At 55.2% G+C, this 13,089-nt stretch overlaps 1 protein-coding gene across 5 annotated transcripts in view; it reads left to right on the top strand.

Annotated features, from left to right (window-relative positions):
• LOC106807905 (protein kinase C and casein kinase substrate in neurons protein 1-like) overlaps positions 1–13,089 on the top strand; it is a 57,773-nt gene that overhangs the window by 8,981 nt on the left and 35,703 nt on the right. For 3 of the 5 annotated variants that reach the window (XM_014810415.1, XM_014810416.1, XM_014810411.1), the window contains exon 1: positions 2,019–2,222. The exons of the other annotated variants lie outside the window; for them this stretch is intronic. The gene's annotated coding sequence lies outside the window, so the exon portion shown is untranslated. Of the gene's footprint in view, positions 1–2,018; positions 2,223–13,089 lie in introns of those variants that run through there. 5 annotated transcript variants of the gene reach the window in all.

Genomic DNA, 13,089 nt, shown 5'->3' with positions numbered 1-13,089 from the left:
TAAGTCGGTTCAGACTCAAGTCTGTTACATGTAGCAGGTGTGTGAATCGGCTGATCAGAGCCAGCTGCATTTCCTGTAGCAGGTGTGAATTGGCGGGGAGACGAAGAGACGGTTGGTTGGTTATTCGTGTCATTACCCACATTTAGCTGACTCAATGTGTGGCAGCGCGCTCGTGCTTTCGCTGTCCTGCGTTTGTGTGTGTGTGTGTGCGTGCGTGCGTGCGTGCGTGCGTGCGTACGTGCGTGCGTGCGTGTGTGCGTGCGTGCGTGTGTGTGTGTGTGTGTGTGTGCGTGCGTGCGCGCGCGTGTGTACGGTGGGTGCGCGCGTATATGTGACCCTGATATATGTGTATCAATAGCGCTAGACATTTGTCTTGTTGTCACTCTGCTCGCGCTATGCGTACAGTGTACCTGCATATCTCTCTATGTGTACATACCTACATCTCCTGAGTGGACTGTGGAACATGCATTCGTAAGCAATGCATGCCATTCGCAAGCATATATATGCATATTTGTTTACGGGTGGGTGGATGGGTGGGTGGGTAGATGGATGGATGGAGGGGCACACAACAAATAGACAGATAGACAGACAGACACGCACACACACAGACGCAGGCACGCACGCACGCACACAGTCAAATGGACAGACATGTATGGGCATGTATCGGTGATCAATCACAGCACGTACTATTTCATGATCAACAGCACGTACAGCTTTCTGGGGTTCCATGTACAGTGTGTGCCACTCATTACCTCCGCGCAACGGAGTTGCAGGGAGGTAATGTGATCCCTCTCGTGTGATGCGTTCGTGTGTGTATGTAGCCAGCAGCTCGCCTTAGGGCGTCGAGTTAGCAGCAGCTCGCTCGCTTGCGCGCAACAATCAATATTTCAGCGATTCTACTACTACAAGCTAGAACTACTAGAACTGCAACTAAAACTGAAACTAGAGTCAGCGAGCGGGCGCGCGCGATCGATAGCGCGTCGAGGCAGCGAGTGGCGAGTCAGCAGCGCGCCACCCAGTGAGCGGCGAGGCAGGCGAGTCAGTCAGCAGCCGCCACCAGCGAGCACATACATGTTACATGCTTGCGGAGGTATGCACTCTCCGTGAGTGCCCTCTGTCTAGTTATACGAGCAACAGCAAGCCGTAGCAGTATATGTGTGCGTGTAAGTGTGCGTGTGTGCGTATGTGCGTGTGTGCGTGCGTGCGTGCGTGCGTGCGTGCGCGTGTGTGTGCGGCGTGTGCGTGCGTGCGTGTCGTGTGTGTGTGTGTGTGTGTGTGTGTGTGTGTGTGTGTGTGTGTGTGTGTGTGTGTGTGTGTGTATAGTCGGTCTGATCATGAGGCTGCTCAGTTAACAGCTTGTGCCTCTGCCAGGGTGATATTTACCCGCTGTTTACCCCGTCGGTAAGTGACAGCCCCCCCCCACCCCCGCGCGCGCGAGCGTGATAGTAGTGATTGAATCGCATGATGGATCGAATCGATTGCGCACCTGATCACCGCCCGGCTACCGGTCGGCTGGTTGTTGGTGGGTTTTTTTTCCGAGGGTCACTGTGGCACGTAACACGCGAGTGTGTGCTGCTACCCGTGTGCGCGTGTATAGGGGCGAGATCGCGGTGGCTGGCTGGCTGGCGCGCTCCCACATGCAACACGTACACATTCCACGCGCCAGTGGGACGTGCGTCACACCGCGTGACGCCGCGGTATGGTTGGTACATCCCACTCCCCTCCACGCGCACGCACGCACGCACGCACGCACGCACGCACGCACACACACACACACACACACACACACACACACTGACACGTGCAGAGGCACGCACACACACACACACACACACACACACACACACACACACACACACACACACACACACGCGCGCGCGCGCACACACACACGTGCAAGCGCACGCACAAACACGCGCACGCAGGCACGCACGCACGCACGCACACACGCGCACCGCACAGGCAGGCAGCGGACGGTTAGCAATCGGTGAGCGTACTTACGACCGTAGTCAGTCAGTGACTCGGCACAGTGCCCAGCGGAAGCAGCGCAAGACCGACGCCAGCGCATACGTGGCGCTGATCCGTATATGTGTGTGCGTGTTGGTGTGCGTGATTGTGTGTAACACATAGCTTTCCCGTCGTAGTCTGTCTGCCTGAACAGCTACCGATTGAACATTAAGGGCTAGGAGAAACAGCCGTGTGTTTGCGATTACTGTGTGCATGTAAGTATGCGTCTATATATGCGCAGTGGTAGCATGCTCTGTGCGGTTGTCGTGTATCAACCAGTGTGCTGCGACAGATCGCTGATGATAAATGGCCGCCTGTGATACGCGTAACAAGCACGTATATAGTTGTTGTAAGTGTGTGTGTGTGTGTGTGTGTGTGTGTGTGTGTGTGTGTGCGTGCGTGCGTGCGTGCGTGCGTGCGTGTGTGTGTGCGTGCGTGCGTGCGTGCGTGCGTGCGTGTGCACGCCGTCACATTCGCGTGTCACTGTGGACCAGCGATAGCCGTACGCGTGTCTTCTCTACTCATGCGCACACGTCTGTAGAACTGCGAGGACGTGCTTTCGCTGGGTATATACGTCTAGTTGGCTTAGCGTCAACTGTGCTGTCAACCTTGTTTACGCTCTGTCGCGAGTAACTCGCAGTGAGTGTGGCTGAGAGACGGGGGATTGAACTGCGGTTACTTCACATAGGGTGTTACATCTACGTGTAAAAATGGACTCTAGGGCAGGATCGGCAAACATCCATCCATCCAGCAGAAACCCAATTCGGTATCAATAGTAGCGAATATATATATTATTTATATATATATGTGTGTTTGTGTGTGTGCGTGCGTGCGTGCGTGCGTGCGCGCGCGCGTGCGTGCGTGCGTGTGTGTGTGTGTGTGTGTGTGTGTGTGTGTGTGTGTGTGTGTGTGTGTGTGCGTGCGGACGGGGGAATGAATAGAATACACCCGGGGCGCATCGCTCAGAGAGACGTCTGCTGCGATGTACAGCAGACGATAGTGTCGGCGACGAACAGTACCGCGGAGGCGCGCTACACGCATCCGTGTTCGGCGCGTGGATGTTTGTTTACTCGCTTGGAACAACAGCAGAGTGGAGCGGCTGATAGTCCGTAGTGCGTGAGTTTACCTCGCTCTTTGCTGCGGCGCTTTTCTGGGGCGTTTTTCCCACCAAACGGCCTATCTGGGGCGCGTTTTTCCACAAAACGCCCTCTCTGGGGCGTTTTTCCACCTCATGTCGCATCAGTGCGTTGGTATGCACGGGCGCGGACAGCTTACAGCGATCTCAGGTAGATGGATATGATCAAGAGCTAATAATACCTAGGTATTATTAGCTCTTGATATGATGGGTGTACACACATGCACGTGTATAGCAAGCGTCAATGAATGAATGTCGAGGACGGTGCCTCGGTGAGATCCGGGAGGCGTGATACTTTGATGATAATCGGCCCGCGTCCCAGTTTCGTCGGACCGGAAAAGTCAGTAGCGGATGAGGAGGAGGAGGAGGAGGAGGAGGAGGAGGAGGAGGAGGAGAGAGGCAGGGGGAGAGCGCTGGTGTTGAGCGGGGAAAGGAGGCGGCGGTGGTGAGCGGGGGAGGTGGCAGCGGTTTGTGAGCGATGGAGGGAGAGGTGGCGTGTGGAGGATGGAGGGGGGGCGAGTTGTTGCGTGAGGAAGGAGGCGGCGTGGTGACGGAGGGAGGAGGCGGCGGTGTCTGATTGAGGGATGGGCAGCGGCGGGGCGAGCAGGGGCGGGGCGCGTGTGTTGAGTGAGGGAAGGGGCAGTGGGCGAGTAGGGGAGGGGGCGGCGGTGTGAGTGAGGGACGTGGGCAGTGGGGCGAGTAGGGAAGAGGCGGCGGTTGTTTTGAGTGAGGGAAGGGCAGCAGTGTGAGTGAGGGCGGGGCAGTGGGACGAGTATGAGGCGAGGCGGCGCGGGTGTTGAGTGAGGGATGGGGCAAGCGGCGGGGCGAGCGGGGGGAGGGGGCGGCGGTGTTGAGTGAGGGGAGGGGGCAGTGGGGCGAGTAGGGGAGAGCGGAGTGAGTGGGTGGAGGAAGGTGCAGGGCAGTGTTGAGTAGGAGGGGCAGTGGGGCGAGTAGAGGGAGGAGGCGGCGGTGTGAGTGAGGGATGAGCAGCGCGGGCGGCGAGCAGAGAGGAAAGAGTGAGGGAGGCAGCGGTGTTGAGTGAGGAGGGGAGCAGTGGGGCGAGTAGGGAGGGGGCAGCGGAGTGAGGGTTAGAGCAGGATTACAAGCTATCGCGGTGTGGCATGTCGTGCGTCAATTGCCGCGTCACAAATAGGACCTGATGAGTCGATAGTACCGCGCCGAACTGATATCGTTTTAGCTCGTAATTGGCAAGTGCGAATTGTTTCTCTCTACGTGCGCGTTCGCATTCGGGAAAGGGGTGTTTCGGAGTAGGTCGGCTTCACTAGGTCCGCGTGTACGGCGTACTGTCCTAATCAGGTGACAAGTGTGAACAAGTGTATTCTTGTGCTAGATAGTGTTCGCTACGATCGTAATGAGGGGTGAAAGCAGAAGTGGAGAGGGGAGAGCGAAAAAGAGAGAGCAAAGAGAGATAGAGCGATGAGACCGAGAACAGAAAGAGAGAGAGAGAGAGAGACGCGAGAAAGAAAGAGAGAGAGAGAAACCGAGAAAGAAAGAAAAGAGAGACAGCAGAGGGGCAGGTCGGGGGCCGCCTATGGAGTATCATGCTTGTAACACGAGGCATGACGAGATATTATATTGTCTAAAGCTTACTTTAATGAAGTTTTTAATTGAAATTTCGAATCCAAGAACGTCAAATCTGTGATCCCAGCGTGCTAATTAAAATCCGATAATCGGGCGAATCACAGAAATCTTACGGCATATTCCCGCACTGGGAACAGTACGTGGGGGAGGGAGGACGTCTGAGCGTGTTTGTATGTAATGTTTTACGTGCCGTGCGAATTACGCGGCAAATATCGGCGTAGCGTTTGCGATGAGTGTAGTGATGAAGGCCCATCTCCCTCCTGCCTCCTCGCCTCGCGCCCTTCCGCTCCCTCCCTCGCTCCCTCGCTCGACTCCGCTACAGCCCTCCCTGCTCCCGCTCTTCCCTCCTCCTTGGCCCTTCCTCCTCCCTCCCTCGCTTTCCCCCTCCCTCCCTCCCTCCCGTCGCTCGCACTCTCCCCCCTCCGCTTGCCGCTCACCTCGCCTCCTGCCGCTCCGCTTCCTCCTTCCGTCGCCTTCGCTCCCCTGGCGCGCGTCGCCTGCCTCCCTGACCGCTCTCCCTCTCCCCCTCGCCCCTGCCCTCTCCGACCCTCCCTGCCTCGCCTGCCTCTCTTTCTCTCCTCCTCTCCTCCTCCTCCTCCCTCCCTCCCTCCCCCCTACTTCTGCTATCTGCCCTCCCCTCGCTTATCTCCAGCTGCTTCCGCCATCACATCCCTCTCTCCCTCCCATCACCTCCCATCCCTCCATCCCTTCATGCCATCCTTCTCTCCCTCCCGTCCGCTCCTTCCCTCCCTCCGCCGCTCGCATCCCTTACCTCCCGTCTCCGCCCCTTCGATCGTGGTGTCCGCAGCGCGCAGGCTAAATATGTGTCTGTTTGCCGCTTTTATACTGCGGCACGACTTTAGCATCCGGCTTCTTGAAGGCGGATAACTTTAGCATCGGATCAGTCGTTTTAATAGCTGCGAGCTTAAAGGCGACATTTAGAAGGGCGAGCTGAAAGTCGAGAATACCTTTTATACATGCGTTAGGCTGCGGTTGAGCGGACCTGAAACGCACTCCCCTAGAATACGGGATAACTTTAGCTCCGGGCTAAAGTACTGTTTCGATGCTTTATACTGGGGGTTATCCCCTTGCAGGCCGGACGGCTGAAGCGGTAAACGGCTAAGTATAAAAAGCGGCAAACATGTGTGTCATAGCGGCCGAGCCAGTGTGCAGCATCGATGATGCTCGCACGGATGCCGGGCAAGCTCGGCTCTGCCGCTCCAGGTAGCAGCTGGATGCTGCGAGGTGACCAAGTGAGTATGTACGGTGGTGCCTCACTCAATTCATAGTGGGAGCCATAGCACTACCTTTGACTCAACGCAGCTTCCACTGACACGTGGGCTGGGTGTTCCGTGCGAATAGTCACTGTCGTTGTGTGTGCGGTGGCGTCGCGCTGCGTGCGTGGCGTGTGGGTGTGTGTGCGTGGCGTGTGGTGCGTGCGCGCGCGTGTGTGTCCTGTGGGCTGTCCGTTGAGCTAAAAGTGCGATTGTCTCATCCTGGCTGTTGAGAGGTGGCTGTGTCCTGTAGTGGCGGTTCGATTGTGTTCGTGTGCTGTTGTACAGAGGTGGCCTATCTGCGGCCCTGGTTGTTGACAGATGGTTGTGTCCCTTTAGTGGACTGGGGTGACTGTCCTGCTTCGCTTGTCTGGGAGGCAACTAGCGATGTGCAGCCGTGGTAACATGCGCCTGCTCGTAACACGGCCACACCCCATCTTATTCTATAGAGAGTGATCATATGGTGTAGGTACTACTAGGTGATGAACAGAGTGTAGCACGCAATATGCATTGCCAGCTATACAGCAGTAGTGGTGGTTAACTACCCACCCTCTTGCATACTCTCACAGTATAATTATGTTTACGGAGGGCACAGCGCACGCGGTTTGGTTATGCTGTAGTCGATGCGCTGGCTCACACTGCTGACATGACTAGTGGAAGCTGAGCGAGGGAGTCGGGGATGGTGCGTGGGTAGCGCCGTCGCACGATAGCGATAAAACAACCAATCGCGAGAGTAAAAGTTGTGCGTGCGTGCGTGGCGTGCGTGCGTGCGTGTGTGTGTGTGGGGGGGGGTTGCGCGCGTGCGTACGTGGGTGCGTGCGGCGTGTGTGTGTGTGTGTGCGTGTGTGTGTGTGTGTTGCGTGGGTGCGCAGTGCGTACCGTGGGTGCGTCAAAGCCTGTGGTGCGTGCGTGCGGTGTGTGTGTGTGTGTGTGTGGTGTGTGCGTGTGCCGTGTGCCGTGTTGGCGTGTGCGTGTGCGTGTGCGTGTGCGTGTGCGTGTGCGGTGTGCGTGTGGGCGTGTGTGTGTGCGGTGTGTGTGGTGTGTGTGTGTGTGGCGCGTGTGCGTGCGTGCGTGTGTGTTGAGGGCCTCGCGTGCGTGCGTGTGTGTTGCGTGGGTGTGCGTGGCGCCAACAAGTGCAGGCAGCAAGTGAACGGACAGGTCTAGTTTTGCTCCTGAATCACGCGCCACAGATAATAGCTGCGCGTCGGGAGAACGTTGGGAATCGTCGCCGAAAGTTTATTCTTCTGCAATGTCATCTTTGTCTTTTTAGCGCAGCAGAGCTTTTGGGCTGTTCGGCAGTAAGTGAGCGGTGTGTTGCCGCCGCCTTTTATCGAAATTCCTGATAATTACATTTGCCATTCGATGGTCGGCCGAACGAGTGGCGGGGACTCCGGCGGAGGTATCTTCTTGGGGGCAGGAGGCCGTGGACTCGCTGCGGTCCTGCGGCGACCGGGTGGACGCCGATGACTGCGCTTGCGGTCTGCGCGACCGGGTGGACCCGTGGCTGCGCTGCGGTCTGCGGCGGACCGGGTGGACCCGGGCGCTCGCTGCGGTCTGCGGCGACCGGTGGACAGCCGTGGCTGGCTGGCGGTCTGCGCGACGCGGCGTGGAACCGTAGCCTCGCTGGCGGTCCTGCGGCGACCGGGTGGGACCGTGAGGCTCGTGCGGTGCCTGCGCGACTGGGTGGACGACCGTGACTCGCTGCGGTTGCCGCGAACCGGGTGGACCCGACGTGACTCACTGCGGTCTGCCGGCGACCAGGTGGACCGGGCGTGACTGCGGCTGGCGGTCTGCGCGACCGGGTGGACCCGTGACTCGGCTGCGGTCTGGCGGCGACCGGTGGACCGCGTGGCTCGCTGCGGTCTGCGGCGACCTGGGTGGGATCGGCCGTGACTGCGGCTGGGCGGTCTGGCGCGACCTGGTGAACCCGTGACTCGCTGCGGTCTGCGGCGACCAGGGTGGACCGTGCCGTGCGCTGCGGTCTGCGGGACCGGGGTGGAGCCGCGTGACTCGCTGCCGGTGCTGCGGCGACCGGTGCGGTTTAGAATAAATCGCTGTTTTCTTGCGGGACGGCGAAAGGCTTGATGGCGCGTCGTCGGCGCCGTGCACGTCACTTATTTGCATCATGACCGGGCAGTCAGCTCCGAACTTACATCACTCACAAGCTCCACCACTCACTCACTCACGTCATTCACGATCATTCCACTCACCGAGCTCGCGTTCGTCACTCACATCCCACCACTCAATATCACATTACTCACGAGTGGCAGCGGATCGCTTCACTCACTCACCAGTTGCGGTCGCTCGCGTCACTCCACTCAAACCAGTTTCGGCTCGCTTCGCTCACTCACTCCCGCACTCATTCACTCACTGCAACTGCACATCACGGTCACTGCCTTACTCATGCAGTCACTCACTCTGATTCACTCACATCACATCACTCACGTGCACCCCACCTCGCTCACTCAGCTCACTAGCACTCAGTCACCTCACTGCTCTGATTGCACTCACTCAGCTTCACGAGCACTCAGCTCACGTCAGTGACGTTCAGCTTCCTCATTCACAGATCACGAGTTCACTCTCTCACTCCTGCAGCGGCAGCTGCGCTCACATCAGTCACTCGCTTCCCTCCATTCACAGTCACTGCCACTTCTTCCACGATTACTCACTCACCACCTGCCACTCGCGTCACTCCACATCAGCTGCACTGCACTCAACATCAGCTCAGTCAGTCACTCACTCACTCACCTCACTGCACTCCTCACTCACTCATATCACTCACTCACGTGCACATCACTCACGTCGCTCATGATCACGTTCACGAGTCACTCACTGCACTCACGTCACTCACGTCACTGCACCTCACTCATTCACATTGCACTCACTCATCACTCACTCATTCACTATCACTCACTCACTCACTCACTCATTCACTCACTCAATCACTCACTCAATCATGATCACTCACTCACTCACTCACTCACTCACTCACTCACTCAGCTCGCTCGCTCGCTCGTTCACTCATTTTCACTTCATTCATTCACGCATTCAATCATTCCCTCACGAATTCATTCATTCACTCAGTCATTAATTAATTAATTAATTAATTATACGTCTTTTCCGTCTTGCGATATTCGGCGTAAGAACACGTACTGATGATGAGAAGGAGATGGAATTACACTGAGAGTAATGTCGGTTTATTCTTCGTCTGTGAGCCAAGCACATGCGATGTCGAGAGAGAAAGTGATAAGGGAAATGAGAGACGTGAGGCAGAGAGAAAGAGAGAGGGGGAGGAGAGTGCTTGTCGCACAGGATCCTTCCGGGAACGTTGATCTATCGACGTTGGCCGGAGGGATGAGGAGATCTTTCTATGTGTTGTTGCTGCTGCTGCTGCTGCTGCTTCTGCTGCTACTTCTACTGCTACTGCTACTGCTACTACTACCACTACTGCGTACCTATACAATGGGAGGAGCTATACAATGGGATGAGAGAGACTAGTGGTGAGCCGCGGATGGATGAATGAGGTTCAGTGACTCTCGCGTGCGTCCTGTCCACATTCTGTGCGCGATTAGCAGAGCTCGGGGTCGGGGCGCGAAAACACGCCCACGTGGATTAGCACACGCTAATCCACAGCGCTGTCCTCTTGTATTGTACTGGCCACTCGGCTAACGCTCCATTAGGAGTGTTCCCAACTTTGATATCATTAATGATTAATGATTAATGATTAATGATTGATAATCCTAACCCTAACCCTAACCCTAACCCTAACCCTAACCTATAACATAACCCTAACCATTAATGGATTAAAGATTTTACTCCTAATGGAGTATCACCCGTCCACTCGCACCGGTGTCGTGCTGTATGTGCGATTCTATCTGCGTGTGTGTTGCGTGTTCGGCGCACAGGTAGGCACGCGGTTGTCTGTTTAGTAAAGTGTTTGTTGATCGTGCGATGTGCGTGCGTGCGTGCGTGCGTGCGTGCGCGCATGTGTGGTGTGCGTATGGATTATGGGCACGACGCTACTAATCGACACGTACAAGCACGCATTACCACGATCCTGTGTGTAAGCTACGAACGTCGTGTGGCTACTGTACAGGTGTGTTCGTCTTACTACTAGTCACCCGCAGCGCGAGCGAACCATGTATATCTGCTGTAGCAGCGCGTGATACGAAGCCCTGTATGCTACTCCCACACCACGGTGTGATGAAATGGCTACGCTATCGCATCCAGGCGACGCGCGATACGAGTACGTTATAAGTAAATTACTCTTTGTACGTAATTAATCATTACAATTATTGCTGTAATCATTGTAATTATTAATTCGTAAGACGCGCTGACGGTGTTTCGCCCGGGAGCTCGTGACGAGACGCCGTCTTGCTGAAGATGAGTGCAAATACATACATTTCACACGCAAACTGCATTGTATTGCGTCAGCAAGCATTGCGTTGTTGTAGGAGAGAGGGGCGTTCACAAGTTCGTCAGCGCAAATCTGCTGTCCGGACTCCGTTATCGCTCCTAGCGCGGCTCGTGATGAGATATATATATATCGTGATGATTCACTATCGTGATGAGATGTCGATGCCACCAGCGGCGGGCGGCGAATTTTTTTTTCTTACATTTTCTACGTTTTGGGCTCCTCTGATTGGCTGCTTTGATTTGCTTTGACTCAACCATAGATATACCATAGATATCTATGTATATACATAACACATGTGTGTTGTGTATATCTATGACTCAACAAACCTTCAAAACAAGGGAACAAACGCCATTTGTAAATATTTGTTATGGTTTATGATCGGTAGATAAGTAAGTTTTCTAATGTATTTTCCATGAAAAACACATTTTACTCATTAATATAAAATATAATATCACTATAATTACAATTCTTTGTGTAAATGTGTTATTTTCATCGTTAACGTTCCCTCATAACTTAAGATTAAGATGAAAATAACACATTTACACAAAGAATTGTAATTATAGTGATAATATATTTTATATTAATGAGTAAAATCTGTGTTTTTCATAGAAAATACATCAGAAAACTTACTTATCTACCGATCATAAACTAAAACAAATATTTACAAATGGCGTTTGTTCTCTTGTTTTGAAGGTTTGTTAAGTCAACGCAAATCAAAGCAGCCAATCAGAGGAGCCAAATGGATATAACGTGTAGGGGAAAAAAATTCGCCGGCGGGCGTAAAGTCCGCGTGCGTTGTTGAATTCGTGGATGTATGTGTTGTGTATATCGAGAACATCATCGTATCGGGAGTGAATAATAATAGATATTATTAGATCTATTATTCACTCGTGATCGTATCGACCTACGGCGACTATCGGTGGTCGCGTATATCTATTACGGGCTGATTAAACTCGCGCTCAACTCGGTGAATAATTCAGCGGTATCGCGTAACGCGCTTGAGTCCGGGGTCACGGGAAATCCATTAAGCAACGTAGTTCCATAACCCCATTCGTCCGAGCCCCGCACGCGTGCAGGACACGCGTGGGCACAGAGCTGGCTCTCCTGGAAGATTAGCACGTTCTCTTGTCGACGCGTAGGGCGACAGATGGCGCTGGATCATCTCGGAGGTTAGCACGTTCTCTTGTCGACGCTATGGGCGAGAGATGGCGTTGGATAATCCCGGAGATTAGGCACGTTCTCTTGTCGACACCGAATGTTCACAGACGACAGTCACCTCCCTACTTGCGTGATTCAAGCGTAGACTGTTTCCATCTCTTCGCTTCAGTAATATAATTACATGTAAGTGAACTCCCATTTAACGACGAAACGAAGAGACCGATGACCAGTCTACGTTGAGCAAGCGCGGTTGTCGCAAATAGCATCGATCCCGTATCTTGCATCATACGTTACACGCGCGTGCACATAAACGCTTCTCGCTTCTCATCTTATCAAGAGCTAATAATAACCAGGTTATTAGCTCTTGAGCTTGTGGGATTTTCTGCGCTCGAGTGTTTTCAGTTTCGTCGCGCATGCCGGTAGCGTGAAGGCGCGTGTAGCTGGGTGAAGGCGCGTGTAGCAGCGTGAAGGCGCGTGTAGCTGCGTGAAGGCGCGTGTAGCTGCGTGTAGCTGCGTGAAGGCGCGTGTAGCAGCGTGAAGGCGCGTGTAGCTGCGTGTAGCTGCGTGAAGGCGCGTGTAGGTGCGTGTAGCTACGTGAAGGCGCATGTATCTGTGTGTAGCTGCGTGAAGGCGCGTGTAGCTACGTGAAGGCGCGTGTAGCTGTGTGTAGCTGCGTGAAGGCGCATGTAGCTGGCGTGAAGGCGCGGTGGTAGCTTGCGTGTAGCTGCCCTGAAGGCCGCATGTAGCTGTGTGTAGCTGCGCTGAAGGCGCGTGTACTACGTGAAAGGCGCGTGTAGCTGCGTGTAGCGTGTGAGGCGCGTGTTTGCAGCGTGAAGGCGCCGTGAAGGCGCGTGTAGCTGCGTGAAGGCGCGTGTAGCTGCTGTGAAGGGCGCGTGTTAGCTGCGTGAAGGCGCGCTGTAGCTGGCGTGAAGGCGCGTGTAGCAGCGGTGAAGGCGCGTGTAGCTGCGTGAAGGCGCGTGTAGCAGCGTGAAGGCGCGGTGGTAGCTGCGTGTAGCTGCGTGAAGGCGCGTTGTAGCAGCGTGAAGGCGCGTGTAGGTGCGTGAAGGCCGTGTAGCCTGGGCGTGATAGGCGCGTGTTTTTAGCTGCGTGAAGGCGGCGTGTAGCGTGCGTGAAGGCGCATGTAGCTGTGTGTAGCTGCGTGATAGGCGCGTGTAAGGTGCGTGAAGGCGTGCGTGTCGCTACGTGAAGGCGCGTTGTACTGCGTGAAGGGCGCGTGTAGCAGCGATGAAGGTCGCGTGTAGACTGCGATGAAGGCGACGTTGTGCTGCGTGTCAGGCTGCGCTGAGGCGCGTGTAGCTGCGGTGTAGCTGCGTGGAAGGCGCGTGGTAGCTACGTGACGCGTGTAGCATAATGTGATAGGCGCGTGTACTGCGTGAAGGCGCGTGTAGCTACCGTGAAGGCGGCGTGTAGCTCATGTGAAGGCGCGTGGCAGGTGCGTGACAAGGCGCGTGTAGCTCGGTGTTAGCTTCGTGTAG

Source organism: Priapulus caudatus, unplaced genomic scaffold (assembly GCF_000485595.1).
Source record: "Priapulus caudatus unplaced genomic scaffold, Priapulus_caudatus-5.0.1 Scaffold241, whole genome shotgun sequence".
NCBI lineage: Eukaryota > Metazoa > Priapulida > Priapulimorpha > Priapulimorphida > Priapulidae > Priapulus > Priapulus caudatus.
Note: the sequence above shows the minus strand (reverse complement) of the source record. Positions and strands in the feature narration are given on the sequence as shown.